Genomic DNA, 14930 nt, shown 5'->3' with positions numbered 1-14930 from the left:
TGGAACGGGACTGGACTGTGTTGGTGTGCAGGTGCACCCTGGGTAATGTAGTGTTTGCGTGCTCTCCAGCTGACCTACATCATTCTGGCGGCTGATATAACTAAATAATTAACATTATTACAATCATCAGGAAACGGCTGGCTGTACAGTACATTATTAGCATTATCCTTTAATATACTGTGGCCTACTGTCCACTTAAAACAACCAGATTACAATTCAAATAATGTAAAATATTATATATTATAATATAATGCAATAATAAGATTTTGGAGCTGAAAATAGGGAAGGATATTTTTAGGCTCTAGTTGATAACACGACACAAAAGAGGCATTTTTAACCCAACTGGTAGCCCCCTGATTCCCATTGTCCTGCTCCATTGCTTTTAATGTGTGATTTTTAAGCACCAGTGGCAGCTGGTATTTGTCTCATAGGCCATAAAATCACGGATTATAAAGCATTACTTATTTTATTTAGCCTATTAAAATTCAGAAAGCAGTAGCTGAAGGTCTTTTTATTTGATCTAAAAATAAGACCAGAATAGCAGTACAATGCAAAAAAAGAAAAAAGAAAAAGAAAAAGCAATAAAATAATGTCTTTTTAAACAATAGTGTTCACGCCCATTAATTGTTGAGCTATACTGACCCCTGGTGCGCAGTTAGTGAAACAGAAAGTCTTGAATGGAGTGTCTTTTTCAGAAGGGGATCAAACTCTCTAGTCCATCTTTCTTCAAGTTCTTTCTCACCACTTCTTTTATTACTCTCCACCCTTCATTGCCGCTTTGAATTCAGGGCTTTTGTGTGGTGTCCTTGCCATCCTTTTAGCAACACCCTCCTGTGTGTCAAACTCCACTCTTTATCAGTCCTTAGGTTGCATGCTGTGATTTATTCTTACATCTTATTAGAAGGGTTTTTTTTCTCACATTATATATTTGACTTGCTGGAAAATTCACATCCTATATTTTCATTATCAACCCCGCCAACGAGGTAATGGCTCAAAAAGTTTTGGATGAAAACTTTGTAGAGTGTAGAGTGGGGTCATGTTAACAATCCATTAAAATCTGAGCTGAATCCACCAAGGTTTTCAAGGTCAACTGAAAGATTTATTCATCAAAAATTGATAAAAAGCTTTATAACTTCAAAAATATGACTCCTAAAAGTCAGGTATGTCACATTTGACCTTTGACCTCTCCTTTAAGGTCAATAAACCGATCTGAAGGTCGGAGTGATAATATTTGCTATATATAGATATTTTTAAAACTATGTTTCTTACTGCAATTGTTTGTATTGACAAAATATAGGCACATGGAATATATGGCATATGATATACAGACATTATTAGGGCAATGATTTACAAAGCTCAGAGTCAGTGTTACAATACAAACACTTCATGTCATGTAACAATGCAATTCAATTAAGGAGGTGGTGGGTAAGGAGGTGGTGATTCATTTCAACAAATTACAACAACAGTCGACTCAAAGGGCTTTATATTTTTCATATATATATATATATATATATATTATTCCCCACTCACTCCTGCAGTCTATCCTTCAAGCTCAGGTCCTCTACCAAAGGCCTGGGAGCTTGAGGGTCTTGCACAATGTCTTAGCTGTTCCTAGGACTGCGCTTTTCTGGACAGAGATCTCTGATGTTGTTGCTGGGATCTGCTGGAACCACTCGCCTAGTTTGGGAGTCACCGCACCTAGGGCTCTGATTACCACTGGGACTACTGTTACCTTCACTCTCCACATTTTTTTGAGCTCTTCTCTGAGCCCTTGGTACTTCTCGAGCTTCTCGTGTTCCTTATATACGAGAACAGCTACATCTATCACTATGGCTGTCTTCTTCTGCTTGTCTACCACCACTATGTCCGGTTGGTTAGCCACCACCATTTTGTTTGTCTGTATCTGGAAGTCCCACAGGATCTTAGCTCGGTCATTTTCCACCACCCTTGGGGGTGTCTCCCATTTTGACCTCGGGACTTCCAGGCCGTATTCGGCACAGATGTTTCTGTATACTATGCTGGCCACTTGGTTATGGCGTTCCATGTATACCCTGCCTGCTAGCATCTTACACCCTGCTGTTATGTGCTGGATTGTCTCAGGGGCATCTTTACACAGCCTGCACCTGGGATCTTGCCTGGTGTGATAGACCCCAGCCTCTATGGATCTTGTGCTTAGAGCTTGTTTCTGTGCTGCCATGATTAGTGCCTCCGTGCTATCTTTCAGTCCGGCTTTGTCCAGCCACTGGTAGGATTTCTGGATATCAGCCACCTCCACTATCTGCCGGTGGTACATACCGTGCAGGGGCTTGTCCTTCCATGATGCTGCCTCCTCTTCCTTCTCATTCTTGGGTTTCTGCTGCCTGAGGTGTTCACTGAGCACGCGGCCTGTTGGGGCCATCTTACTGATGTATTCGTGGATGTTTGTTGTCTCATCCTGGACCGTGGTGCTGACACTCACCAGTCCCCAGCCTCCTTCCTTGTGCTTAGCGTACAGCCTTAGGGTGCTATACTTGGAGTGAAATCCTCCATGCATGGTCAGGCGCTTCCTTGTCTTTATGTCAGTGGCTTCTATCTCCTCCTTTGGCCAACTTATGATCCCAGCAGGATACCTGATCACGGGCAGGGCGTAGGTGTTGATAGCCCGGATCTTGTTCTTACCGTTCAGCTGACTTCTCAGAGCTTGCCTGACCCTCTGCAGGTACTTGGTGGTTGCAGCTGTTCTAGTGACCTCTTCATGGTTGCCATTTGCCTGTGGGATCCCCAGGTACTTGTAGCTGTCCTCTATGTCTGCAATGTTGCCTTCTGGTAGTTCAATCCCCTCAGTTCTGACTACCTTCCCTCTCTCTGTTACCATCCGACTACACTTCACCAGTCCGAATGACATTCCGATGTCATTGCTGTATATCCTGTTGGTGTGGATCAGTGAATCGATGTCTCGTTCACTCTTGGCATACACCTTGATGTCGCCCATGTACAGGAGGTGGCTGACAACAGGTTATTGGTCGTAGTTGGAGGGGACCGGTCCCTTCTGGGGGTCCTTGAGGATCAGGACTGTCCGGCCTTCGGTTAGCCATTCTGGTTGTCTCTCGTCAACTAGCAGCTGGTTCATTTGTGCTGCCAGGCGCTCGTGGAGTGCAGTCAGCTTCTTTAGCCAGTAGCCGTGAACATGTCAGGGCCTGGTGCTGTCCAACTCTTCATACTGGAGACCATTTCTTGGATGTCTGCTACTGTGATTGTTACTGGACCCTGTTCAGGGAGGTTGTTGTGGTCTGCCTCAGATCCACTAGCCACTGAGCATTGCTGTTATGGGTTGCGTCCTTCTCCTATATGCTCTTCCAGTATTGTTCCATCTCCAGCCTTGGTGGTGCTGTTCCCATATTTTTCCCCTGCCACTGAGAGTACACCTTGGCTGGTTCTGTGGAGAACAGCTGGTTTATTCTCCTGCCTTCGATCTCTCTAGTGTACCTCTTCAAGCGCCTGGCCATGGCTGTGAGTCGTTGCTTGGCAGTTTCCAAGGCCTCAGGTATGGACAGCTTGCTGTACTTCTTAGGCACCTTCTTCATTGCACCTTTCTGCAGCACTGATAGTTGGCTAACCTCCCTCCGTGCTACCTTGATCTTAACTTCTAGCCTCCTTCTCCATGGAGGGTACTGCCCCTTGTGGCTGTTCAACTTGTAGCCCAGCATCTCACTGGTCACTTCTGCCATAGTGTAGATCAGTTTGTTAGTCTCGGTAATGGTGGCTGTAGGTATCGTCCGTAGTGCTGCATTAACGTCATCTAGCAGACCTTCTGAGAGTACTTCACGTAGTCTTGGTAACCAGCTACGGGGGTCCAGGTTTTAAGCTTGGCCATGATCCTATCTTTCAGGTCAGTTCCTCTCGCACTCAACGATCCTTCTTCTATCGCACTTGGGGCTTGGTACCCAATCTCGGGTGGGGGTGATGATATCACCCTCCTGACCTGGCGTCCTGGCTCCCCCTTGCCATAGCATTTGTGTTGTACCTCGTCAATCTCTAGCTGTGAGAGCAGTCCCTTCTTTCGAATGTTGGAACACTGAGCTACTAGTTGTTTCGCTGCCATTGTGGATGTTGGGTATCGAGGATTCCATAGGTCATCATCCTATTCATGTAACCCCTTCCGCCAGGGTTACTTGCGTAGTAGCATTCCAACAATGCCCTATTTTCAAGTCTTGCCCACCGATGCCTTCTTATTCCAGTAGCCCACTTCTCGTCAGGGTGCCCTGGTTCCTCAACACCTGAGGCGGATCTTGCTGATCCGGGCGACGTCCGAGCCGGCATGCCTTTATATCAGTCTCAACTAAAGTAGTTTTTAATGTGCGTTATTTTTGTGTTATTATCTCAAAACTTTATTTTAAGAAGTTGAAATTTAAAGATTTTTTAAGGTTTCTTGTAGAATATCCAGCGAGATTTACTGTTAAAAAAAAGCTCTCTGGAAAAGAAAGAAAATCAATCAATAGTATAAATATAAAAATAAATAAATATATCCAAATTTTTTCAAACAAATAGTTATATATCATTAACTTGGTTATTATTCATTTCAGGTTAATCTCTCAGCATTTCAAATCAGCAACCACAAGGGTGTGCTATTGGCCTATTTGTGAACTTGACATGACACTGAGTAAAAACTTATTGGGCTGTGCAGTAAAACACTCTGTCCACAGTTTAAAAGAAACAAAATAAAACAAAATACATTTACTCAAGTACATAACAATACGGGGATATTCCATTCTGCTTCTTGATACTATTCCACCAGTTCAGATTCTGTTTTTTATTTTTTACTTTGTAGACTCAGATTATTCATACAACATATTATAAACAAATAAATTATAACTAAGTATTATGGGTTAGGATAAGATGGAAGTTTGTAAATGAAAGAAAAAAGGGCACCATCGTTATCTGTAACAATAGGTCTAATGTATAAGCCAATACTATAAAACAATTTACTTGTGCTACTCTGCCTTCAAAATAACAGCATGAATAGCTTTCATTCATAAATAAACCGTACAAAAGCACAATAAATTAAACTAATACTTGGTGTTCTGATTATAACAATGTTGGGGAGTTGCCATGCATTGCAGAAACCCATCCTTCAAATGTGAAAGCTACACCTGCCCCAGAGTTACTATAGCTGAGTGATTTTTATTAGTTTATTAATTTTAAATAGTTGTGATGTGATGTTTTTTGCTTAACCACTTTATTAGATAGGGTTTTCCTAATTTTAGCCTAATCTGTATTGTTAAAAATGTGTTTTTGTGTAGTGTATTGTTCTTATGTGGCATATTTGTCTGGCTCACAATTTAAGAAGTTTAAAATATAGAAAACTTTACACCAGTAAAGTGGGTATTGGGGTATTGCCAAACCTCTAGGTTCATTTATGGTTATGATTTATTTTTTGTTCTTAAAATGTCTTATCAAGTTTTAGGTAACTGCAATACCCACTATTTAATTAATCAGTATGCTTTTATTTTGATGCATTGTTGTTGTCGTACTGCAGTAAAACTGTGAATGCAGGACTTTGATAGGTACTTGTACTCTGCAGTATTACTACTTGTATTTACTACGTGTTTCCACGGCTCCAGGAGCAGCAGCGTGCCGCCCCCTGTGTTACTATCAGTAGTTTGCGCCAGTCGGAGCTACGCATGCGCAGTGAGTGCGGGCGCAGCTTCGCCGTGGTTTCGGTTGAGAATTCTTGGCAACGTCTCGCTTGGTGAACAGGCAGCAGACCGTCGGGCAACGGCTGTTTCCACAATGTCTGGAGGATTATTTTAACGGAGCTGGAAGTGAGCGGAAACCCTGGAGCAGCGAAAGGTAAGCCGTGTGTGCTCTCTTGGTTTTCTCTGAGCAGTTTTGGGTGAGCAGCCGGGGATATTCAAAAGCGCTGAAAAGTGGCGAGCGAAGTGAACGTTAGTGAGCCAAAGCAAACATTGAGAGGAGAGGCAGCCGAGCCGACCAACTTCAGTCAATGCGGAGAGCAGCCTCTTTACTACGGCTCAGCCGCGGGTCTCAGTCCCGCCAGGAGCCGTTTTCACCGGGTCCGTGCTCCACTTTGACCTCCAGCTTCTCAGCAAAGTACATACATACTCTCAAATGTGCCGCTGCTCGCAAAAATTATTAAAGAGAAAATATTCCACAACCTTCGCGATCCTTAAGGGGCCAGTGCGCATGCTCATGGGGCTCTGCAGACTTCGGATTTGTAGTTTTTCGTACCTGAGTTAATCACAGTTGCGAGGGCCAAGAGAAAAACGGTAAAACTACAAGTTCCAGACAATGGGAGCTTTGTTTGGGAGCCAGCTAGTTAGCCTGGACGGGCTTTGAATTTCGAGTAGTTTTTCCTACAAACGGAAGTTGCCTTGGCTGGATATTGGATCCAGCATGAGCGGCATGGGAAATATTTTGGCTGCACCGCATATTTAAGGAGGAGGGGTGGGGGGACGAGTTCAGTAGTTGTAGATGGAAGTGGTTTGTCATGAAAGGGTATGCAACACGTTTTAATTGATTGTGCTTACGCGTGTGTGTGCATGCAGACGCTCAGCTGTCAGAGGACCTGTGTGCAGGATTTGTAAGTGCATTGTAGATATGCATGCTTCTGTGTGTGTGCTTAGTCGATTGTGTGTACGCAGAATGGGAGATGATAATGCCTCGGTGTGTGTGTGTCATCTCCCTTTCATTGAGATCCTCCGTGTTGCTGCTGTACCCCCTCCACCCCCACACCCCCCAAAGCCCTCAGAAAACGACACGTCGAGTATGAGGATGATGGATTTTGTCGGGTAAGAGCAGCAGAGCATGGCAGCACTGCACATATTCAAGGCATCATTTGCTCTGGTCGCCTCTCGTCTGGAACTAATGGAATAATGATTACCAGGAAAATGTGAGAATCATGTGCAAATGCCTTAACCTGGTTATCCTGTACTATGGGGGAAATCCTGTATTTCATGTCCAGTTTAAGGGGAAATCAGGATTGGATGTTGCCTGTGCTGTTCACTGTAGTAACGACATGGTTTTCCTCATTGTAAATACAGTTTTTGATCAGTGGATGTACACCGAGCTGCAGGAGTCAGCCATTCAGTGATCTGTGTTTCCGTTGTTTTCATCCTTTCCATGGGTGTTTGGAAAGCTTGCATATTAAAAGCCAAACTAAGCACAATGGCTATTTTTGGTCAAGGAAAATATTAGGCAGTTGCTTTAGCTGGGAATCCAAAATGCATTATAGTTATCGACTGAGCAAAAGTTATATACCCTCTTCGCAGTATAAGATAAATAGAAACTGAATGGTGAATGCAAACCTGATGAAACTGTATAATTAAAATATATCTAACATACAATATATGGACTCAATACGTATTGGGCCACCTACACATAATACCTACAGAAGCTTTTAAATCTTTCTACAAGATTTTGGAGGATGCTGTTGGGAATTTGTCAGGTCAGACACTTCTGTGAGCAGAGGCCCCCATTCTAGTTCATCCTGAAGGTACCGTATTTTTTGGATCATAAGGTGCACTGGATCATACGGGGCACTGGATCATAAGGCGCATTAAGCAGAACAAAACAGTCAGATAAGACAAACTTCACTCAACTCATTCTTCTTGCTTACTCCACTTCCGTACCATTGATTCATTAATGTTGAATTCTCTTGCAGCTGCTCTATTCCCATGTTGTTGCGGTATATTAATGACTAACCTCGTATTGTGGATGGATTATCTCAGTTGTTCTCCTGACTGAAGTTTGGTCCGTTTACAGCATCCTGCCATGCGATTGCATTTGTCCCCAACCCTCAGGAACCCTCACATTAACTTCTGTCGAGCAAAAAAAAAAAAAAAAAAAAAAAAAAAAGAAGGTTAGCATTCATCCTCCAGCTTCACTGTGTTTATGTTATGTTAACATAGCTGTGTCGCTAGCGATCACATAGCGCATTGTTATATACCAGCTAGCCAAACTTCAGTAACCCTATAAACGTCACTGCTGTTTAGTTTTCTGTCTTCATTTATGTTGGAAGTGATAGCAGAGCTGTACATTTTAATTTTTTTAGAACTCGATCAGTCAGAACATGGTATATCATGTTTATGTGGAAACTAGTGAGCTAACTTCCTTCTTCTAACTTCTACTTCTAACTCCGTTAAATTGAATACATTCTGTTTTCATGGATGCCTGGATGTTAAACTTAATTGTTACACCTGGTAAAGCAGCAATGCTCATCATTTTATTAAAGATGAAAGAATTTAGACGGTTTTTAACTCTGAGTGATGCCGCAGTGCTTGTTTGACTTTGGGACCTGAAGAGGACAGACTTTTTTGGACCCAGATTACTCTGAGTCTGTGAGGCTCCTGATTACAGTAGCCATAATGCTCCGACAATCCATCAAGCAGTACGGCTTCGTAGCTTACCAAAGTCGTACTAAAACATTTTTTGACAGATTTTTGAGTAGGGCTGTGCAATATGACCAAAATCTCATATCCCGTTATAAGACATTTATCGTCCCTACAACGATATATAGCACAAAATTTTTACATTTTCTGTAAATTCTGTGAATCTTGGGCAACTCGACTTGCGTGAAGTGTTTTCAGCTGGGCGTCGTGTACCTCGAGTCGAGTGTTACATTTTTAGACATAAATTGAAACGGCCACCATTTTCTTTGTCAGTATTTATTACACGGCGTGCTGATGGGAAAAGCCTTTTCTCAGGTTTATTTTTTAGCACCTGGGGGCTCTTTTTTGCTCATCCGTAAACACTCTGCATACTATTTCATTTTATTTTGAAGAATCTCAACAGGATCTTCAGCTTTATTGTGAAAGGTTTATGTGGAAAATAAACAAGCGGACGGAGCCACGTGATCTTTGTTGCTAACGACAATGCATAAAAGCAGTTGCTTGTCCGTCCATTGTCAGAATCAGAGAGACTTTATTTATCCCCAAGGGGCAATTAAGTGTGGTTGTTTTAAATATAAAAGGGAAAACTTTAAGAAATTAATTCTACAGTGATCATCAAAATGATGAAAAAATATTGCCGTAAAGAGTTTATTTTGCGACACCACGAAACAAACGATAGCATAATATGAAACGATAGATGTTTTTATATCATCATCAAATATATAGCGTTATATCAAACAGCTCTATTTTTGAGCGCCATGTACCACATAAAATCGGTTCAAGGTCAGTAAGCATAACCAGAATCGATACATAAGGCGCACAGGAATATAACCCGCACTGATGATTTTTGAGAAAATTAAAGGATTTTAAGTGTGCCTTACAGTCCGAAAAATACAGTACTCAGCGGAGTTGAGGTCAGGGCTGTGTGGGACAGTCAACCTATTCCACATCAGACTCATCTGAGCATATTTTTATACTGCAAACCGCTTTGAAACCCTACGCTATGCATAACCTGGCGTACACTTCTCCAGAAATTTAACTGGATATTGAATTGATGCAGCCCGCAACTATTGACTGACTGGGCTGTTCATTACAGCTGATTCGTTTTATGTATTTCCGCCTACTTTTTAGCCTCAGTTTTTGAATTTATCATTGAGAGGATAACAGTCATACCCTCAATATAAGAACTAATGCATGTCAGTAAGTTCTTGAAGGGAAATTGGCAAACCTATGGGAGTGGATTTGAGGAGATGTACAAAGAAGTGGAAAAACTTGAGGGATAAATGTTTGCCTCTGGGAAGAAAAAAGAAGTACCCACAATAAAGAGAAGGGACCCAGGAGGGGAAACCAAGCCAGAAGTTTATTTGTTTCTATTGTGGCATGTATAAAACACTGGGGACGTGACCAGATGCGCAAGCATGCTGGCAACAGCACTGGCCACTTACGTAGGTTACATCGTAGGCTATGTAAAGATTCAAATCAACTGTCAAAGTGTTTGCGTTGAAGTTATGATCTTAATGCCAGAGGAGGTGTGAAACTCATTGAGTCAGCAGAGAGTTGGTGACTTTCACACACTATGCTTCTTAGCACTCAGTGACCCCACTCTGTAACTGTCAACTGTGGTTGCCACTTTGTGGCTGAGTTGCTGTGGTTCCTAATCACTTCCACTTTGCAATACTGCTTAAAGGTGGCCATGGAATATTTAGGAGAAAAGAAGTTTCACAAGCTGACTTGTTTCAATGAGCCATCCTACTACAGTACCAATATGTTTAAATTCAGTGAGCTCTTTAGAATGACTCAAATATGTGTAAAGACAGACTGCATACCTGTGTTATACATGTAGTAATGGGACTGAAAACACATGAATTTAAAGATTAAGATGAGTGGGCAAAAACCTTGGTTCTTATAGTGTATGAACTAAATGTACATAGAATTAAAGAATACTCTTTTAATGAGTTTGTCAGAAAGATGAAAACAGTTTGTGGGGTCACAGTAAAAAAATGATCCCAAAGGAACTTTCATCAGACCTGAAGCTCTTTATACTTGGTTTCATTTTTCTCCAGATGGGTGAAGTTGTGTTAAAAAATTGCAAGCATTAATGACCTTCAGTCTTATTTTAGAATTATTTGTATATCCGCCTGTTTGGGAGATGTGTATACTTTCAAATGCAAAAACTGTGACACCAAAAGATGTTCTTGATGAGCTGCTTAAGGGACCTTTTATGAACCTGTATACAGGGGGATGCAGCCACTGGTGTGAACTGACCTTTTTCATGTGCCAGAGTAGTAACTTGATAATGATGTCTCTGTTCTGTGAACATGCCTCCGTAATAACTTTACAATATGAGGGAGATGAGGAAGCTAAAGTGAATTAGCAACTTTTAGCTAAAGCTGTGTTGTTGTTGTTTTTGTTTTTTTTGTTTGTTGTTTTGTTTGGGTTTTTTTGTAAGGAAAAAGATTTTTCAGAAAAAAGGCTGTTGAGGTTTGTTGTCTTGGAGCTGAAAATCGTTGTAGTTTAAAGTTACAGTCATTTGTTTTTTGGGGTTATTTGATAGGGGGGGAAAAGTGATACTCTGAAATATCCATGTATTAATTCGTTAATTAGGTCTTCCAACAACAGCATTCTCATAAGCTTATGCTTATGAGGAAGCTGCCTTGTTGAATACAGTGGTGTAGATAGACATTGTCGTTCTGCCTAACGGCGTTATATGTATGTAGCTACAGAGCAACCACATGCATAATATGCTCAATATTGTCAGCAGATGCAACACTCCATCACCAGAAATCTGACAACGAGCCAACTAAACAACAACAGCTGGTTATAAGCTGCATTTTGCATACAACATTAACTGTTTAAACTTCACCTTTCCTATCAAAATATGTTGATACAGCTGTAAGAATTCATGTGTTTCACCTGCATGCACCTCGTGTTTTATCTAAAATACGTTTCGCTGAGTGTGACATGGGCTTGGAAAGTCTTGTAAGGTCTTTTGTGTCTATCTAAGCATGTTTTTTTTCTCTTAAAGCAATGATATCACGTTAATTTGCGTTGACCTCATAACTCTGGACCCATGTAGGATTGTTGCAAAGCGCCTACAGGAGTCATTTTGTAGCAGATAACTCTTGCTTTCAGTCTGTGATCTTTTAAGACATCCTATATTTTCTGCTACATATTTTTGGTGTTTCATTGCATGCAGCTGCAGGAACAAAGACTGCTGTCTTCAAAGGGAGGTGAATGTGGGCCACCTGAGTTATTTCGCCTGTAAACATTTTGTTGAATCACAGCATTCTATCTTGGCAGAGGTGACTCATCAGTTGTTGATTTTACCCTTTTCCTTTTTTTCTTGACAAAGATTTCAAGGAACTTACTCACAGCCATGCAGTCGTGGTCATCTGTGGGAGGAACAAAGCAATCTTTCCAAGATCGTGATTTATTTTTTTTATTTTTTTAACACCAGTAAAAGCTGCGTTTTGGCATCAGCGATGGTTGTAGTTCTCTTTCCCAGCTGCGACACCTTGGCCGTCCTCCTGCCGTTTGTAATTTTAGAACGCAAAATCTCTTGCCAGGTTTCTTTTTAATCCTTCAAGGCGTCTTAGTTAAATAGAGGTTAATAGAAGTGAATAACTCTGTGTGCTCACTGTGTACATGACATCCATCACAATCACTGGGTGTATCCTGATAGATCACAGAGAGGGAGCACGAACCTTGAGGCTATGGATGCCATCTGGTCTAAGTCAGGTTCCACAGTGATGCTGCATGTGTGCATAAGTTTGTGTTTAAAGTGGGTCTTTAACTAGAACTCGGGCTAGCTACTGTCTTCTATTCTTTATTGGAGTGTATTTCAAATTGCATTCTGTGTTTGTTGCTGGCTCATAGTCTTTTTATAGCCTTTATAAACCGACACTGTGACACAGGTTAAACCAGTGCTGGCAGATAATCTGAATGGATCTGCGCACGTCAGCACACCTGACATCACAGCCTCCACCCAGCTTGCAGTGAGGGCATTAATTGACTGTGATCAACAGGTGGTTTTATCGAAGGTGTAGTTTTTTTTTTTTGTGTGTGTGTGTGTGTGTGTGTGTGTGTGTGTGTGTGTGTGTGTGTGTGTGTGTGGTGATAATTTCTTATTGTTGAAATAATAAACCTTCCAGATACAACAATTTGTACATAAACTCTTTTTCCATCATTTAAAAAAGTGCATTTCTTTCACCATTTATTCAGGACATCTACTAATCTGAAGGTTGGTGGTCCGATTCCTGGCTCTTCTAGTCCAGCGGTCCCCAACCTTTTTTGCGCCACGGACCGGTTTATGCCCAACAACATTTTCATGGACCGGCCTTTAAGGTGTCGCGGATAAATACAACAAAATAAAACTAGTACCGGTACCGAAAAAAAGAAAATTTATTCATAACACACGTGAAAAGACCAACGAAAACCGAGTAAACGATAAAAACGATAACAAAATAACGCTGAAAACTGATTAAAAACCCTGAAAACTATACATTTCACACCTGAGCCTCAACTCTCACGGACCGGTACCGGTCCGAGGCCCGGGGGTTGGGGACCGCTGTTCTAGTCTGCATGCCAAAGTATCCTTGGGCAAGATACTGAACTCTGAGTTTCTCTTGATGCGTGAATGTATGTGACTGTTGGATAGAAAGGACTTAGACATGTATGTGAATACATGTTGTATAAAAGTTCTTTGCGTGCTGAAGTATAAAAGCATTATACAAGAACCAGTTCATTTACCATTTGCCAGGGCTTGTCACGGTCATTTTTATCATCTCAGTAAAAACGCTTGAACGGTGTTACTGGACTTTATCATGGTGTTTTTCAAGCCTGAAGGTTTGTTTCTGCTCCTAAAGTTAATTTTCATTTAAATTCATTTTTATATTCATTTTATGGCAGAAGTTAAGCATTACAATTAATGTACTGTAAAACTTTATGCGGTTGTATGTCAGATAAATAACATGGGTATATGTTATAAAATTAAATCCTAATTCAGATCAGTCAAAAGTTTTAAGTGTCACAGAACAATGCAAACAAAACAAAAGGCTAAATTCTTTGGTTACTTAAAAATGAATAATGTAATATAATATCAAACAAATCTCAAAAAAAACTTCCTCTCTACAATGTCTTTTCTTCTGCATAGATTCAAAATATTTTACTTTGTTGGGAAACAACCCACAAATAAATGGTCAATACACATATATGTGTATATATCCTCAGCACAAATGCTAGAAACTTTTAAATGTAAGCAAAGGAAAACTTGAACAAAGCCAATATTTACTCAGTTGTAGTCCACGTTTTCTCCAATGAAAAAAGAAAAGAGAAAAATCACAAGAAGTGCAGTTAAGTGTGCAGTGAGGGTCATATGGATAGTATGTGCAGCTAGACCACAAATTCAATGTGGTATCGAGCTGTCATAAGATGAGAGGCAGTGTTCAACCTGGACAGGGGTCTGGCCTGCTATAAAGCTACAGGGTTAACTCAGAAACAGGTGTCAACACTTCTCCCATTTTGCCTTCCCTGCCTGCTTCTGCTGCTGAGGGCTGGATACCTCATTTGTATTGGCGTAAAGCGTCTAAAAGCTGAGTTGCGCTTTTGCTCAGCGCAGCAGCAAACCGAGCGAGCCATTAAAAACTGTGTTTCAGAGCGCGTCTTGTCTAAAAGCACCTTTACACCCTGTATTTACTTTGTGAATCCATATATAGAAATCTCTAGGCTTTTTGCCATTACTCTATATCCTATGTAGTGTTTTCAACAAGCAACCATCAATTTCATTTTTGTTTACACTGCATGCAAATAAGCTGAAATGTCTGGACAGAGATTGTTTTAGTCTTTATGTAGCAGGCACCTTGTGGGTGGGGGGGGGTGGGGGGGGTGGAAGGATGCACAGGCAAAGCATGCCAGGTATGAATATTTAAAACAATTAATGAAAGTGCAGTCAATTAAAATACAGTTAGATTTAATTAAAGGTAGAATACAGTTGCAGAGCAGTAATCTGTAACATACAGATGTGTGTACATATAAGGTAGAAGAGTAAGAGGCAATAAGAGAGAGAGGAGAACAGAAATGTAGAGGTATTGCGTGGGTGTAGTAAGTGTGAGTGCAACAGAAAGGACAGAAAATTGCATTTCATTTGATAATGATGTAATGTAGTGTAGTTTTATGTAATATTGTGGTTACAGTGTGCTAAGTCACAGTTTCTATGAGCAGTCAGCATGAACATGTTTTTGTCTAACTGAAAATATGTCTCTGTATACATGAATGTGTATATCTGGATACCTATTTCATTTTATATACATGTAGATTGGACTCAGCAGCATCTTTGTGTATGCAACAAGCTCTTGTTTGCAAACCTAATGAAAGTTGTTTAGATACTGTGCATAAACACATGCTGAATGGTTGTTCTGTGTTAGAGTTCAGGTGTACAGTTTAATATCAAATAGCATTAGATGAGTGACAGCATTACAGCCCACCCCCCTCCACTCTCTTTGATGTATTTTCCCTCAAGGGTTTTGTCCATAAGTCAGCATTCAT

At 41.0% G+C, this 14930-nt stretch overlaps 1 protein-coding gene across 4 annotated transcripts in view; it reads left to right on the top strand.

Annotated features, from left to right (window-relative positions):
• The first annotated feature begins 5664 nt into the window (after nt 1–5664).
• The window catches only part of sipa1l3 (signal-induced proliferation-associated 1 like 3), an 82384-nt gene continuing 73118 nt past the window's right edge, over nt 5665–14930 (top strand). For 2 of the 4 annotated variants that reach the window (XM_084951454.1, XM_084951451.1), the window contains exon 1: nt 5665–5829. The gene's annotated coding sequence lies outside the window, so the exon portion shown is untranslated. The other 2 variants (XM_084951452.1, XM_084951453.1) reach the window with 2 other exon arrangements.

Source organism: Perissodus microlepis, chromosome 14, assembly GCF_051167445.1.
Source record: "Perissodus microlepis isolate ML-2025 ecotype Zambia chromosome 14, ASM5116744v1, whole genome shotgun sequence".
NCBI lineage: Eukaryota > Metazoa > Chordata > Actinopteri > Cichliformes > Cichlidae > Perissodus > Perissodus microlepis.
The sequence above is the reverse complement of the archived record's forward strand: the minus strand, read 5'-3'. Positions and strand labels throughout refer to the sequence as shown.